Here is a 12855-nt window from a genome sequence, read left to right on the forward strand (position 1 = left end):
ATAGTCCTCAGAGCTCTCAGAATGCTGCATGTATGCTAAGTTGTTTCAGTCATGTCTGACGCTTTGCCACCCTGTGGACTGTAGTCCGTCAGGCTTCTCTGTCCAAGGGATTCTCCAGGCAAAAATGTTGGAGCAGGTTTCCATTTCCTTTATCTCCTGGGTAATAATTTGCAGGTTGGCCTGAACAAAGTTTTCTATTTATTTCTTAAATCGACTACTAATTTTTTTCATTGTCATGCTGGGATATGCATGCAAAATTTCTGGAAGCACACACAAGGCCCTATCAACAGTGGTGGCTTCTAGACTCTAGAAAATGGGAACACCAGCTAGGAAAAAGGATTTTACTTTTTTATTTGTACTTTTCTGGGTTAATTGGGTTTCTGTGAATTTATGTAATGCATTTTTAAATGTATTTATAGTGTATTTAAATGTATTTAAAATACTAACATTTAAAACAAAGGTATATCTCTGCACAATTTTTTGAAATGAATAAAACAAATGTCCACACATGTATCATGTGAAGTTTATCAATTATAAAATTAATCAAAATAAATGCATTATGTTTGAAAGGCGTGTGAAGGCTAGATTTTATTTCATTCTACATAAATTCATAAGATTGCATAATCTCTGAGGAACGATAAGCAAACATAAATTAAACATTACTACTTCTAATAGTTTCAGTTCAGTTCAGTCGCTCAGTCGTGTCCAACTCTTTGCGACCCCATGGACAACATCATACCAGGCCTCCCTGTCCATCACTAACTCTTGGAGTTTACTCAAACTCATGTCCGTTGAGTTGGTGATGTTATCCAACCATCTCATCCTCTGTCGTCCCCTTCTCCTCCCGCCTTCAATCTTTCCCAGCATCAGGGTCTTTTCAAATGAGTTGGTTTTTCACATCAGGTAGCCAAAGTATTGGGGTTTGGCTTCAACATCAGTCATTCCAATGAATATTCAGGACTGATTTCCTTTAGGATGGATTGGTTGGATCTCCTTGCAGTCCAAGGGACTCTTAAAAGTCTTCTCCAACACCACAGATCAAAAGCATCAACTCTTTGGCACTCAGTTTTCTTTACGGTCCAACTCTCACATCCATACATGACCACTGGAAAAACCATGGCCTTGACTAGACGGACCTTTGTTGGCAAAGTAATGTCTCTGCTTTTTAATACGCTGTCTAGGTTGGTCATAACTTTCTTTCCACGGAGCAAGCGTCTTTTAATTTCATGGCTGCAGTCACCATCTGCAGTGATTTTGGAGCCCCCCAAAATAAAGTCTGTCACTGTTTCCCCATCTATTTGCCATGAAGTGATGGGACCAGATGCCATGATCTTAGTTTTCTGAATGTTGAGTTTTAAGCCAACTTTTTCACTCTCCACTTTCGCTTTCATAGTAGTTTAAATAATTTCAAAACAAAAATTACCCAAAATTTTGTCAAAATTGTATAGCAAAATTTCATATTTGATTTAGAATATGATATTTTATTTATTTATTTATGACCTGGTAGCTTTCAGGATCTTAGTTCCCTGACCAGGGATAGAACTTGTGTTCCCTGCAGTGGAAGCACAGAGTCCTACCCATTGGACTGCCAGGGAATTCCCTGGCCTGTGATATTTTAATGTTTACACGATACTACAAAGGATCTAACAATGTCTAGAGTACAAGAGGTTCTTACAAAGGACCTGAGGGTACTCCTCTGATAATCCAGTGGTTAAGACGCCACCTTCCAATGCAAGTGAGACGGGTTCCATCCCTGATCGGGGAAGTAAGACCCCACATGCTACAGGGCAACTAATCCTGTGCACAACAAAGACCCAGCACAACCAACATAGGAAACAAAGGACCTATGTAGCAGTAACTCCAAACTATATACAAAATAATTTGTATCTAGTTCTGCCTATGATATTTGACCGAAGACCATTTGCTGTGAAATAAGGAATGACAAACTTGTTATGAGAGGAATTGTTGAAAGGAAGTCACTCCTTCTTTCTGACTAGACAATCTATGCATGCACTCTCCTTCCTCCCCCTGTCAGTGTGACTATTGTCTTCCCTCCTTACCTTGACTTTGGAACTCAGGTCATCTCCCAGGCAAGAGACCACTGCTAGAAAGCAATCATATGTCTGCTGGTAAGCCACATAAGGTCTGCTTTTCTTTCCTCCCTCTTCATCAAAAAAGGTATGTTTTTCAAAAGGTGGATTGGATTGTGAGTTATAACTCAATTAAAAAAATAATAATTTTCACGCTGGAAGAGGAAGGACAAACATAGGCAAGAAACTTGAAATACCACCATGGGGAGCTTATTTGAGATATTTTGCCATGTTGAACAAACTAAAATTTCTAATACTGATACCAAGAGGTAGTGAAAGAAATAGCTAATATTGTAAAAACCGCAAATAGAAATATTATAAAAATTGACAATGGAAAAAGTATCAGAGGGTAAAGGACTGATTTTCAAGAGTGACAAAGGGCTTCTTTTAAAGACAGAGGATACAATCTAGATGTCCATTGACAGATGAATAGATAAAGAAATTGTTGTACATATATACAATGGAATATTGCTCAGCCACAAAAAGGAACGAATTTGAGTCAGTTGTAATGAGTGGAATGAACCTAAAGTCTGTCATACAGAGTGAAGTAAATCAGAAAGAGAAAAACAAATATTGTATATTAACACATATATACAGAATCTAGAAAAATGGTACTGATGAATCTATTTCAAGGCAAGAATAGAGATGCAGACATAGAGAATGAACTTGTGAACCCAGCGGGGGAAGGAGAGGGTGGGGTGAACTGAAAGAGTGGCACTGACATATATACACTGCTGCTGCTGCTGCTGCTAAGTCACTTCAGTTGTGTCCGACTCTGTGTGACCCCATAGATGGAAGCCCACCAGGCTCCCCCGTCCCTGGGATTCTCCAGGCAAGAACACTGGAGTGGGTTGCCATTTCCTTCTCCAATGCATGAAAGTGAAAAGTGAAAGGGAAGTCGCTTAGTCGTGCCTGACTCTTCTCGACCCCATGGACATATATACACTACCATGTGTAAAATACAAAGCTAGTGGGAAGGTGCTGTATAACAGAGAGCTCAGCCTGGTTCTCTGTGACGACCTAAAGAGGTGGGGGGCAGTGGTTGGAGTAGGAAGGAGGCTCAAGAGAGAGGGGATATATGTATACTTACAGCTGATTCACACTGGTATACAGCAGAAACTAACACATTGGAAAGCAATTATCCTCCAAATAAAAATAAATTAAAAAAAATAATAAAGGATTGACCAGACCTGCTTAGTTTAAAATAGTTGCCTATTTAGAGAGTAAGACTAGGGCATAAAGCAGGTTGGTTTGTTTGCCTGTTTCATTCTAAACATTTGGTACTACTTTTAAATTAAATCTATATAATTAATAAATTTTACCCTGCAAAGTTTTTCACATGGGAAAATATGAGACCTTAAAAACTATGATCTTCAAATCTTCAATGACTCCTGGAAGATTTGGGGTAGATTATTACAAAATGTTTAATGAGCATTTAAAGGAATTGGCCTTAAGTGCCAACTTGGATCCACTATGGACAAGTTGTTTATTCAATAAACATTTATTGTCTACCCACTTGATCCCAGTCACTCTCCAAGGCACTAGCAAAATGAAGCAGAAAACAAAACAGCACCTTTCTGCTTCTTGTGGAACTCCAGGGAAGAAAACAAACAATAACAACAATTACAGCATAATTACAACTTGTGATAAGTGCTATGAAAGAAAACACAGGCATTCGTGTGAGAACATGATTAGAGGAACTAGCCTCATTGCAGAAGAGGGCAGTGCTACAGAAATTCTCTGTGAGCCAGCCACATGTAATCTGAGCCCCACAGATGAATAGAATTTAGGTAAGAAGTATTGCTACAGAGACAATCTGAAAACCACAAGTGAAAAGGCATGAGGCAGCAATAAACCTGGCATGCAGAGGAACAGAGAACAAACTGAGGTGGCCATAGGTCAGAAGGCAGTAGACAGAAGGCAGAGTGCAAGAGCGAGCCTCTCCAGGAACCTAGGGGCTGTATCACACAGACACTAACTAATGCTGTTTCCTTTTTTGACGTGATTACTGGGCAGGTAAATTAAAGAAATCCAAAGACACACTAAATTTGTTTTCAGTGAGTCAACTGATCAATATGCTTGGGACAAACCAGTTATCCAACAACCAAAAAACTGAAAAGGTTAGCCACTTGGTTGTGTCCAACTCTTTTTGACCCCATGGACTGTAGCCCACCAGGCTCCTGTCCATGGGATTCTCCAGGCAAGAACAGGGGATCTTCCCGATTCAGGGATCGAACCTGTGTCTCTTGCATCTCCTGCATTGGCAGTCGGATTGTTTACCAGTGCACCACCTGGCTTCCCACGAAGGGAAGGTTCTCAACCAGTGAGGCTCTGCAACAGAAGCAGATCATGGAAAAGCTGTCAGCTTAAGACTGTTTTCAGACCATACTCTTCATGTCTTGACATCAAGTCCTTCCTTGAAGAGTGATCTGGAAAAAAAAAAAAAAGAGTGATCTGGGTTTGCATCTCCTTACCCATCTCACCACTGCATTTAGAACACAAAGACACCAAGAACCTAAACAGTTTGGTTCCTGCCTACCTCTCTTCCACTTGCTTCTATTGAAAATGTGTTTCAGATATACTAGCCACCTTCTTTTCTTTAAACTTTTTAATACAATTTTTAGAGGCTACTTTCCATTTAAGTTATTTAACCTTCCTGTTTGTTGAAGCTTATCCCCTCCTCAGGGCTTTTGTGTTAGCTATTCCTCTTGCCTGAAATGTCACACTTGCCTGAGTTACCTCCTTCTAATGCTGCCTGTCACCATCCTTGTTACTTCCTAACTGGTGGCCCTGTTTCACTTTCTCATGCACTTAAGTAAAATTATCTAGATTGCTTGTTTATATCTGTCTCATCAACTAAAACATAAATTCAGCAAGGCTGTGGATCTGATCTGTTTTATTCAATCCTCAATCCCAATCAGTACCTGGAATACAGTAGACCTTCAAGAAATATTTGTTAATTTGACTCAGATAAGGTGTAGAAATGTATGTTCAATGATACTATAGATAGCTAGCTATAGTTATAGCTAGTCAAACATTTTTACCCAAATAATACTTATTAGTATATCAAAGTTAACCTGAAGGGAGATCTCTAGCTGGCTGACACAAATATGTCTGGTCTTGTCAAACGGTTAAAAGTCAATGATTTCTGTAGACACAGATGATGAAATCATCCGAATTTCTGATGACACAAAGCCGAGAGTTCTGAAATCACCTAAGCCAACCCCTCCAGGCTACAGTTCATGGGGTTGCAAAGAGCCAGACATGACTGAGCAACTAACATTTTCAAGCTACCTTTCCAGCCCCCCAGACACACCCCTACCCTCACCACATATAAGGAACAGGCTCGCTCCCTCCCCTTTAGGGAAGCCAGCAACCAAGCAAACCTGTGATTTGTTCTCCCTCCCACTGTTTTGGAAGGGCCCTATAAAGCCTTGCTTTTAGAGGAAAAAAAAAAAAAAAAAAGCTGGGAATATTGGTGGCTGACACACTGGATGACAGGATTCAGGTTCAAAAGCAGCTGAAAGTCCATCAAAAGTAGAACGAATAAGTGTATATCTTACTCATACAATGAATTACTGCACAGCAATGAAAATGAGTGAACTGCTGCTATCTGCAATATGAAAAACTTTACAAAGATGATATTGAGGGAAATAAACCAGAGACATAAAGAAGAATATGCATTGCATTATTCTATTTCTGTATATTTCAAAACCAAGGGAAACTATTCTATGGTGCTAAAAGTCAGGACTGGTTCTCTTGAGGAAGGAGGAAGGGAGCAATGATGGGGGGAGATGAAGAAGGATTTTGAGGTGCTGCTAGTGTCTATTTCTTGACCTGGGCAACGGTTATATGGATGTGTTTATTTTGCAATAACTCACTGATCTGTGTACTTATGATTTGTTCATTTTATATGTGTAATATACATCAATTTTAAATTGAAGCATAAAAGAGACGTGGGAAATCTTTTCTATTAAAAGCTCAATGTGCAGTTCCTAATTTTGAATGAGAGAATTTTAATATTTTGCCAGTTAGAATTATAATTGGTATTAATTTGCAGTAAATAATCTTTATTATGTTTAAGTAGTTTCCTTTGATTTCTTGTTTCACAGAGGTTTTCTTAGAATGGTTGCTGAATAGACTGCAATACCGCTGCAGGGATGTGGAGTGAAGAGTATTTTCATGTAGCTGTTATTATAGCCTTTTTGGCAAGCAATAGCTGCAACAGCTATTATTTCAAAAATGTGACTCAGCAATCTCAGTTCTGGGGATGGCTTGTGGGATCTTAGTTCCCCCATCAGGGATCAAACCTACGCCCCATGCAGTGGAAGCACAAGCGCTAACCACTGGACCACTGGGGAATTCCCTCAATAAAACTACTGAAATAAAGACAACGAAGTTCTATATAGATGTACAAGGATACTTTGGCACACTGTTTCAACAGGCAACACACACACACATTATATGGGGACTTCTCTGGTTGTCCAGTGGTTAAGACTTTGTCTTACAATGCAGGGAGCGCAGGTTCGATTTCCGGTAGGGGAGCTGAGATCCCACATGCCTCTCGGCCAGAAAATCAAAACATAAAACAGAAGCAATTTTGTAACAAATTCAATAAAGACTTTGAAAATGGCCCACATCAAAAAAAAAAAAAAATCTTAAAAAAAATACTATGTATGCCATCAATAGGGGAAAGGTTGCAAATTTTTTTTTTACTATATCCACATTTGTTTTTCAAACTTTAAACTTTTTATTTTGTATTGGTGTATAGCTGATTAGCAATGTTGTGGTACTTGCAGTATATCCACATTTTGAAATACCCATTAAAGGACTTCCCTGGTGGTTCAGTGGCTAAGACTCCACACTTCCAGAGCAGGGGGCATGCATGCGTTTGAATCCTGGTTGGGGAACTAAGATCTCACATGCCATTTGTTTCAACCAAAAAATGAACATAAAATAAAAGTTTTGTGTACTTAAAAAAGACAGAGAGAAGCATCCATTAAAAGGAATACATTTGTACTCTGACAATTGATTTAGAGGGATTTTAGATGAGAAACTGTTTTAAATAAAAAATAAAAAGAAAAAAGAAATCACTTTTTTTAAATGACAAAAAAACCCTATATTGAATATGTGTACATTTGTATTTGTCTACACTTAATCACGGAGAAGGCAATGGCACCCCACTCCAGTACTCTTGCCTGGAAAATCCCATGGATGGAGGAGCCTGGTAGGCTGCAGTCCATGGGGTCGCTAAGAGTCAGATAAGACTGAGTAACTTCACTTTCACTTTTCACTTTCAGGCATTGGAGAAGGAAATGGCAACCCACTCCAGTGTTCTTGCCTGGAGAATCCCAGGGACGGGAAGCCTGGTGGGCTGCTGTCTATGGGGTCGCACAGAGTCGGACACGACTGAGCAACTGAACTGACTGACTGACTGACACTTAATCATATGAGAATATAGAAAATTGTTAACAATTAGATTGATAAAATGGTTATTTGTGGGGTAGGAATTGATGGGGTGACAGAGGATGTGCAAAAGGAAGTCAAGGGAGAAAAAAAAATTAAGAACCAAATGATTTTTTGGAAAGCTCTATATGAGCCAATAATCTCACATCACAGGTGAAAAATCAAATGCAGTCATAGGGACATTAACAGATTACATTGTGTCCAAATCAAAAGACATAATAATCGCAGTGTACTTTATGTTGTTCAGATCAAATCTAACATATTGTATATGTTTCTGTATAAAATACTAAAAATAAAACAAATATCCCCCTCCCCCGCAAAGAGAAATGTATTTTCTTGTTATACGACAATTGGTTAAGAATCAGGCAAGCGTAGCTTCCAGTTTCTTTTCAGCCACTTACTTAGCTATGTGACCTTGGGCAAATTACTTAATTCCTCTATGCCCTAGTTTCTTCATCTGTACAATGAGGATAATTATAGCTTCTATCTCTCAGGATTACTGAGGATAATAATATACACATGCCAGGACCTGGTGTCTAGGTGAAACTCAATAAAAATAATTAATGTTGTCATTGTTATTAGAATAAATATTTATTGTGAAAATTAGAATTTACACATAAGCAAACATGAAAACATAACCATGAGTTGCCTTCTGGAGTTAACTATTGTTAATTTTTGGATATTTATGCATTTATCAATGTGATCTGAAAAATAATCAAATTGAAGGACATAATAATCAATAGCTGGTGATAGCTTAGGATGAATTAGCAGTCACCAAATGTTTAAAGGGCTGTTTTACAGAAGAGGGGTAGACATATTCTATGAGGCTGCAAATAATCACAGCAAGAGGCAAGGGTTACAACGAGAGCTGTCCAGCAACGGAATGGGCTGCCCCACACCATAGGGAACTCCTTGTTACAACAATAGTCTTAGCTGGCGACCATTTGTCAGAAAAGTGATGAAAGAGAGGTCAAGCTAAATGGCTTCTAAAACTCTTCCTAACACTTTATGACCAAGAAATACTTGCTGGATGTATATATATATGATTCACAGCCTACATATGACAATTTGTGTGGTTCTTACTGTTTAATACTAGGTGGTAAGAACAGTTCCAAATATATCCCATGAAAGTTAATAGGAAATTCTTAGCATAGATCAGATAGTACCTCTCTGTCATAGAAAACTGAGGACGTGCAACTCCACCAATTAATTCCACTCAATATGGAGAAAGAAATCAAAGGCGAGCCTGGAAGGAGTTTATATCTTATCTTCAGGTACTGTTTGTCTGCTTTCTTAATACTTGGAGTCTCTTCCTGGAAAAAATTTCTGATCTGGCAAAAATTCATAGTAATTACTTAGGGGAAAGGAAAAAGAAGAAACAAACAAAAAATAGATTAATGTAGTTGGGAAAAATTTTAAGAACATGGTGTTGATGGGAGAGAAGACTAAATGTCCCTATAAGACCCACCCAAGTGCTTTTGATGTCTGACCAATTATTATCTTATTATTCTTCCTGCTATAGATACAGTCACAATTTATGTAACAGGATGTTTAAAAAGATTAAAGAGAAGCTGTAGTAGCGTTCTAAGATGATAAGAGTCCCTAGAAAATGTATTTATGGACGTTTAGAATATAAGTTCCTGTATGTTCTTAGAATAAACCATCTATTTGTTTTTCTTTTTTTAAAGAAACAAGTCAAATTTGTATTTCAATATGGCTGCTTCCTGTCCACAAGTGATATAGGAATAATAGAGCAAAGCGAGCAAACAAATAATAAGAGGGGATGGCGGTATTTTGTAATCTGTGATCTGGGCTGGTTTTTAATCAGGTTTTGGGTCCAAAATATTTTATCCCTATATTACATAAATGTTTTTAATTCATCTGTATTAAATCTATGCATGGGGAAACAAATTATTCTGAGACTTTCCTGGTGGTCCGGTGATTAAGACCCCACATTTTCACTATAGGGGCACTAGCTTGATCCCTGGTCGAGCATCTAAGATCTTGCGTGCTGCACAGCGTAGCCAAAAAAAAAAAATTATTCTATTGTTCAAGCAGGAGAGCTGTGTGGAGTTTGTGATTCCAGTGACTCAACGTGAACATAATGAAAGTTAAAGAAACAATTTTCGGTAGAGGATTTTGTGAATAGAAGTTGAGATGAATCAAACTGATTTTCTGTTAGAAGAGTGTTATAAAGGTGTCTCAAACATAAAGAATGACTCATTGATATTCAAACCTCTGCCTTGTGGGCTCTCTCTTATTTTACTACATAAATTGGCACTGGGTACCCCATGAAAGGGCTTTAGGGCATGGTTTCAGAATTTCTGACCGTGGTCTTATGTACATTGTTTGTTAATGTCAACTCTTTCTCTTAGTAACCTAGGTCAACACCTTGTGTGGGGACTTCCCTGGTGGTCCAGTGGTGAAGACCCCGCACTTCCAATGCAGGGGACACGGGTTCGACCCCTGGCCAAGGAAGATCCCACATGCCTCAGAGCACCTAAGACCATGCGCCACAACTACTGAGCCTGTGTGCTGCAATTCCTGAAGGCTGAAAGCTCTAGAGCTGTGCTCTGCAACGAGAGAAACCACTGCAATGAGAAGCCCACGCGCTGCAACTGAGAAAGCCCACATGCAGCAAACAAGACCCAACAACCAAAGATAAATCAATAATTAATTAAAAAAATACCTACTGTGGGCTTGCACACTCTCCCTCTGTACATGTGTATGTATTTACTTATTTATCACTTTTTCTGACTTTTTTTTTCTGTTGTGAGTAAGATATAGACATGATACCATTTTCCCCTAAGTACTTCAGTGTATATTTCCTAAAAACAAGGACAATATCTTTCATAACCACAGTGCAATTATGGAAATTAAGAAGTCAATACTGATTTAATAATATTATCTAATCTATAAATTCATTCAAATTTTGCTCAATTGTTCCAATAATGTCCATTAGAGTAAAAGAAAAATACAAATCATACATTGCATTATGTTGTCAAGTATCTTTAGTCTCCTTTAATCCGGAAGAAATTTTCCACATTCTTTCTTTCGTGACCTTGAAATATTTGAAGAGTTACAAGTCAGTTATTTTGTAGAGAGTTCCTCAACTTGGGTTGTTGGATGTTTCCTCATGATTAGCTTCAGGTTACGCATTCTAAGCAGGAATAACACAGAAGTGATGTGATCTGAGTATGTAATATTAGGAGTTGAATTGTTCTTTTTAAATGATTTGTTAAGGTAGAGCCTGCCAGGTGTCTCTATTTTAAAATTACTATTTTTCCTTTAAAGTTAATTATTTCATAGGGAGATACTTTGAGACTACATAAACTTTTTGTTTCTCAACAAACTTTACCCACTAGTTTTAGTATCCATTGATGACTCTTGCCAGAGTCAGTGTTACTATAGTGATTGCCAAATGGGGATTTTTATAATTCTATCATTCCCACTGTATTTTTTAGTTGGCATTCTACCACAAGGAAAAATGTTCTCTTCTCTATGATTTGTTTGCCAATTTATTTATACCATTATGATGCATAAATTCTTATTTTATTCAGTGGGTATCTGTTATTGACACTATTATGATGCTAAAATTGTCCCTGATTTGCATAGTGGTGGTCCAGTACTCTAGTCTGGAAAACCCCATGGGCAGAGGAGCCTGGTAGGCTGCAGTCCATGGGGTCGCTAAGAGTCGGGCACGACTGAGCGGCTTCACTTTCACTTTTCACTTTCATGCATTGGAGAAGGAAATGGCAACCCGCTCCAGTGTTCTTGCCTGGAGAATCCCAGGGATGGGGGAGCCTCGTGGGCTGCCGTCTCTGGGGTCACACAGAGTCGGACACGACTGAAGCGACTTAGCAGCAGCAACAGCAGCAGTCCTTTCCAACTGTCCTTTTGACATGTCTCCAAAATTCTTTAAGCTTCCTGACTTTATGACACAATATATTTCAGGTTTTTCTTATATTTTCCTAGCCCGGGCCCTGAAGTAAGCCACTTACCTAAGAAATCCTGGTTTCTGTAGTGGAGAAAAGTATTTAGAAAAATTAATGTTCTAAGTGTACTATTTCATACTGCTGTGTCATAACTTGTAGGTTCTCTCAGAGTACAGGCTCAGGCTCGCTTGTTCTCTCTCTCTCTCACACACTTATAAAACAATGTGCTCTTATCAATAATTCCAATTCCAGCCCAGTATTGCAGGGTTCATTTTAGCCTTCCCCCTTTCCATGTCACAGCTCACTTCTCTGGCAGTGAGAAATCTGTGGAACCAGTCTTTTTTTTTTTTTTTTTTTGGAACCAGTCTTGACTACTGCACTTAGCCACCCCTGCATGTACTCTCCTGATTCTCTGATTCACTTCGGCATAATCTCCTGCCATTCTAAAGGCAACCTGTACACACACACTGATGACAGGCCCCAAAGCACCTGAAACCACTGGTGTCTGTGCTACGTTGCCAGTGCTCATTGAGGATGGTGCTGCCTCTACTTTTGTTTTCGGAGGTGGGGGCTTGATACTGGCCATTACAGACTCTTACAACAGAAATTCCAACTGGCAAAATCACTCTTCACCCTCAGTTTCTTTCACACAGTGACACAGCTGATCTGGAAAGGCTCATAGAGATTTTATGGAATGGACTCTTGGGTTTTGCATGCCCTTGATTTTAGTTCCCTTTCCCTAGGGTTCAAATATGAATCTGGTCTGTGCCCAGAATCACTCTTCTTTCCCAACCCTACCTCTCTCCTTTTAATGGGCTCTCTCTTTTTCTAATGAACTCATTCCTAATACTTCACATACATGGAACCTTAGCAGCCAGGCCCTTCAAACATACCAGAAGGCATCAGCTTAAATTCTCAGAACAACTCATTTGTCATTCTTAAATTATTTGCATCAGCAGTTTAATTCAGAAACTCTCTTGAAGACAAGACAATACCACAGAAGCAACACAGAAATGAAAGGACTGCAAATTCCATCCCAAGAATCTCATCCAAGGAAAAGAATTCTCTCGTGATTCGCCTGGCTGGTGGGGGCTGAAGGGAACCTGGAGAATTTTCAGTGTGAAGACTGCCCTGGGCCATATTTATCACAATGACACTATTGTCCTGCCATGCCTCTTGGAACACTATCATCAGGAAGCGAATGCTAAACTGTTTTCCCAGAGGTGCTAATGGACACCTAATCTATCATTCCTTCATTGCTCTTGCCAACTGCAGGCCTCTGCAGAAAGACCAGTTAGCAAAGTAGTCTGTGGCTATGAGGCTGAAGGGTATTAACTAATTTGCACATAAAATAAGCCCAAATA

General features: G+C 39.0%; 1 long non-coding RNA gene across 1 annotated transcript in view; it reads right to left on the reverse strand.

Annotated features, from left to right (window-relative positions):
- LOC113889452 overlaps positions 1-12855 on the reverse strand; it is a 174655-nt gene that overhangs the window by 12577 nt on the left and 149223 nt on the right. Inside the window, exon 5 of the long non-coding RNA XR_003510265.1 lies at positions 4328-4519. This is a non-coding gene — a long non-coding RNA (uncharacterized LOC113889452). The remainder of the gene's footprint in view (positions 1-4327; positions 4520-12855) is intronic.

Source organism: Bos indicus x Bos taurus, chromosome 3 (assembly GCF_003369695.1).
Source record: "Bos indicus x Bos taurus breed Angus x Brahman F1 hybrid chromosome 3, Bos_hybrid_MaternalHap_v2.0, whole genome shotgun sequence".
NCBI classification, from domain to species: Eukaryota; Metazoa; Chordata; class Mammalia; order Artiodactyla; family Bovidae; genus Bos; species Bos indicus x Bos taurus.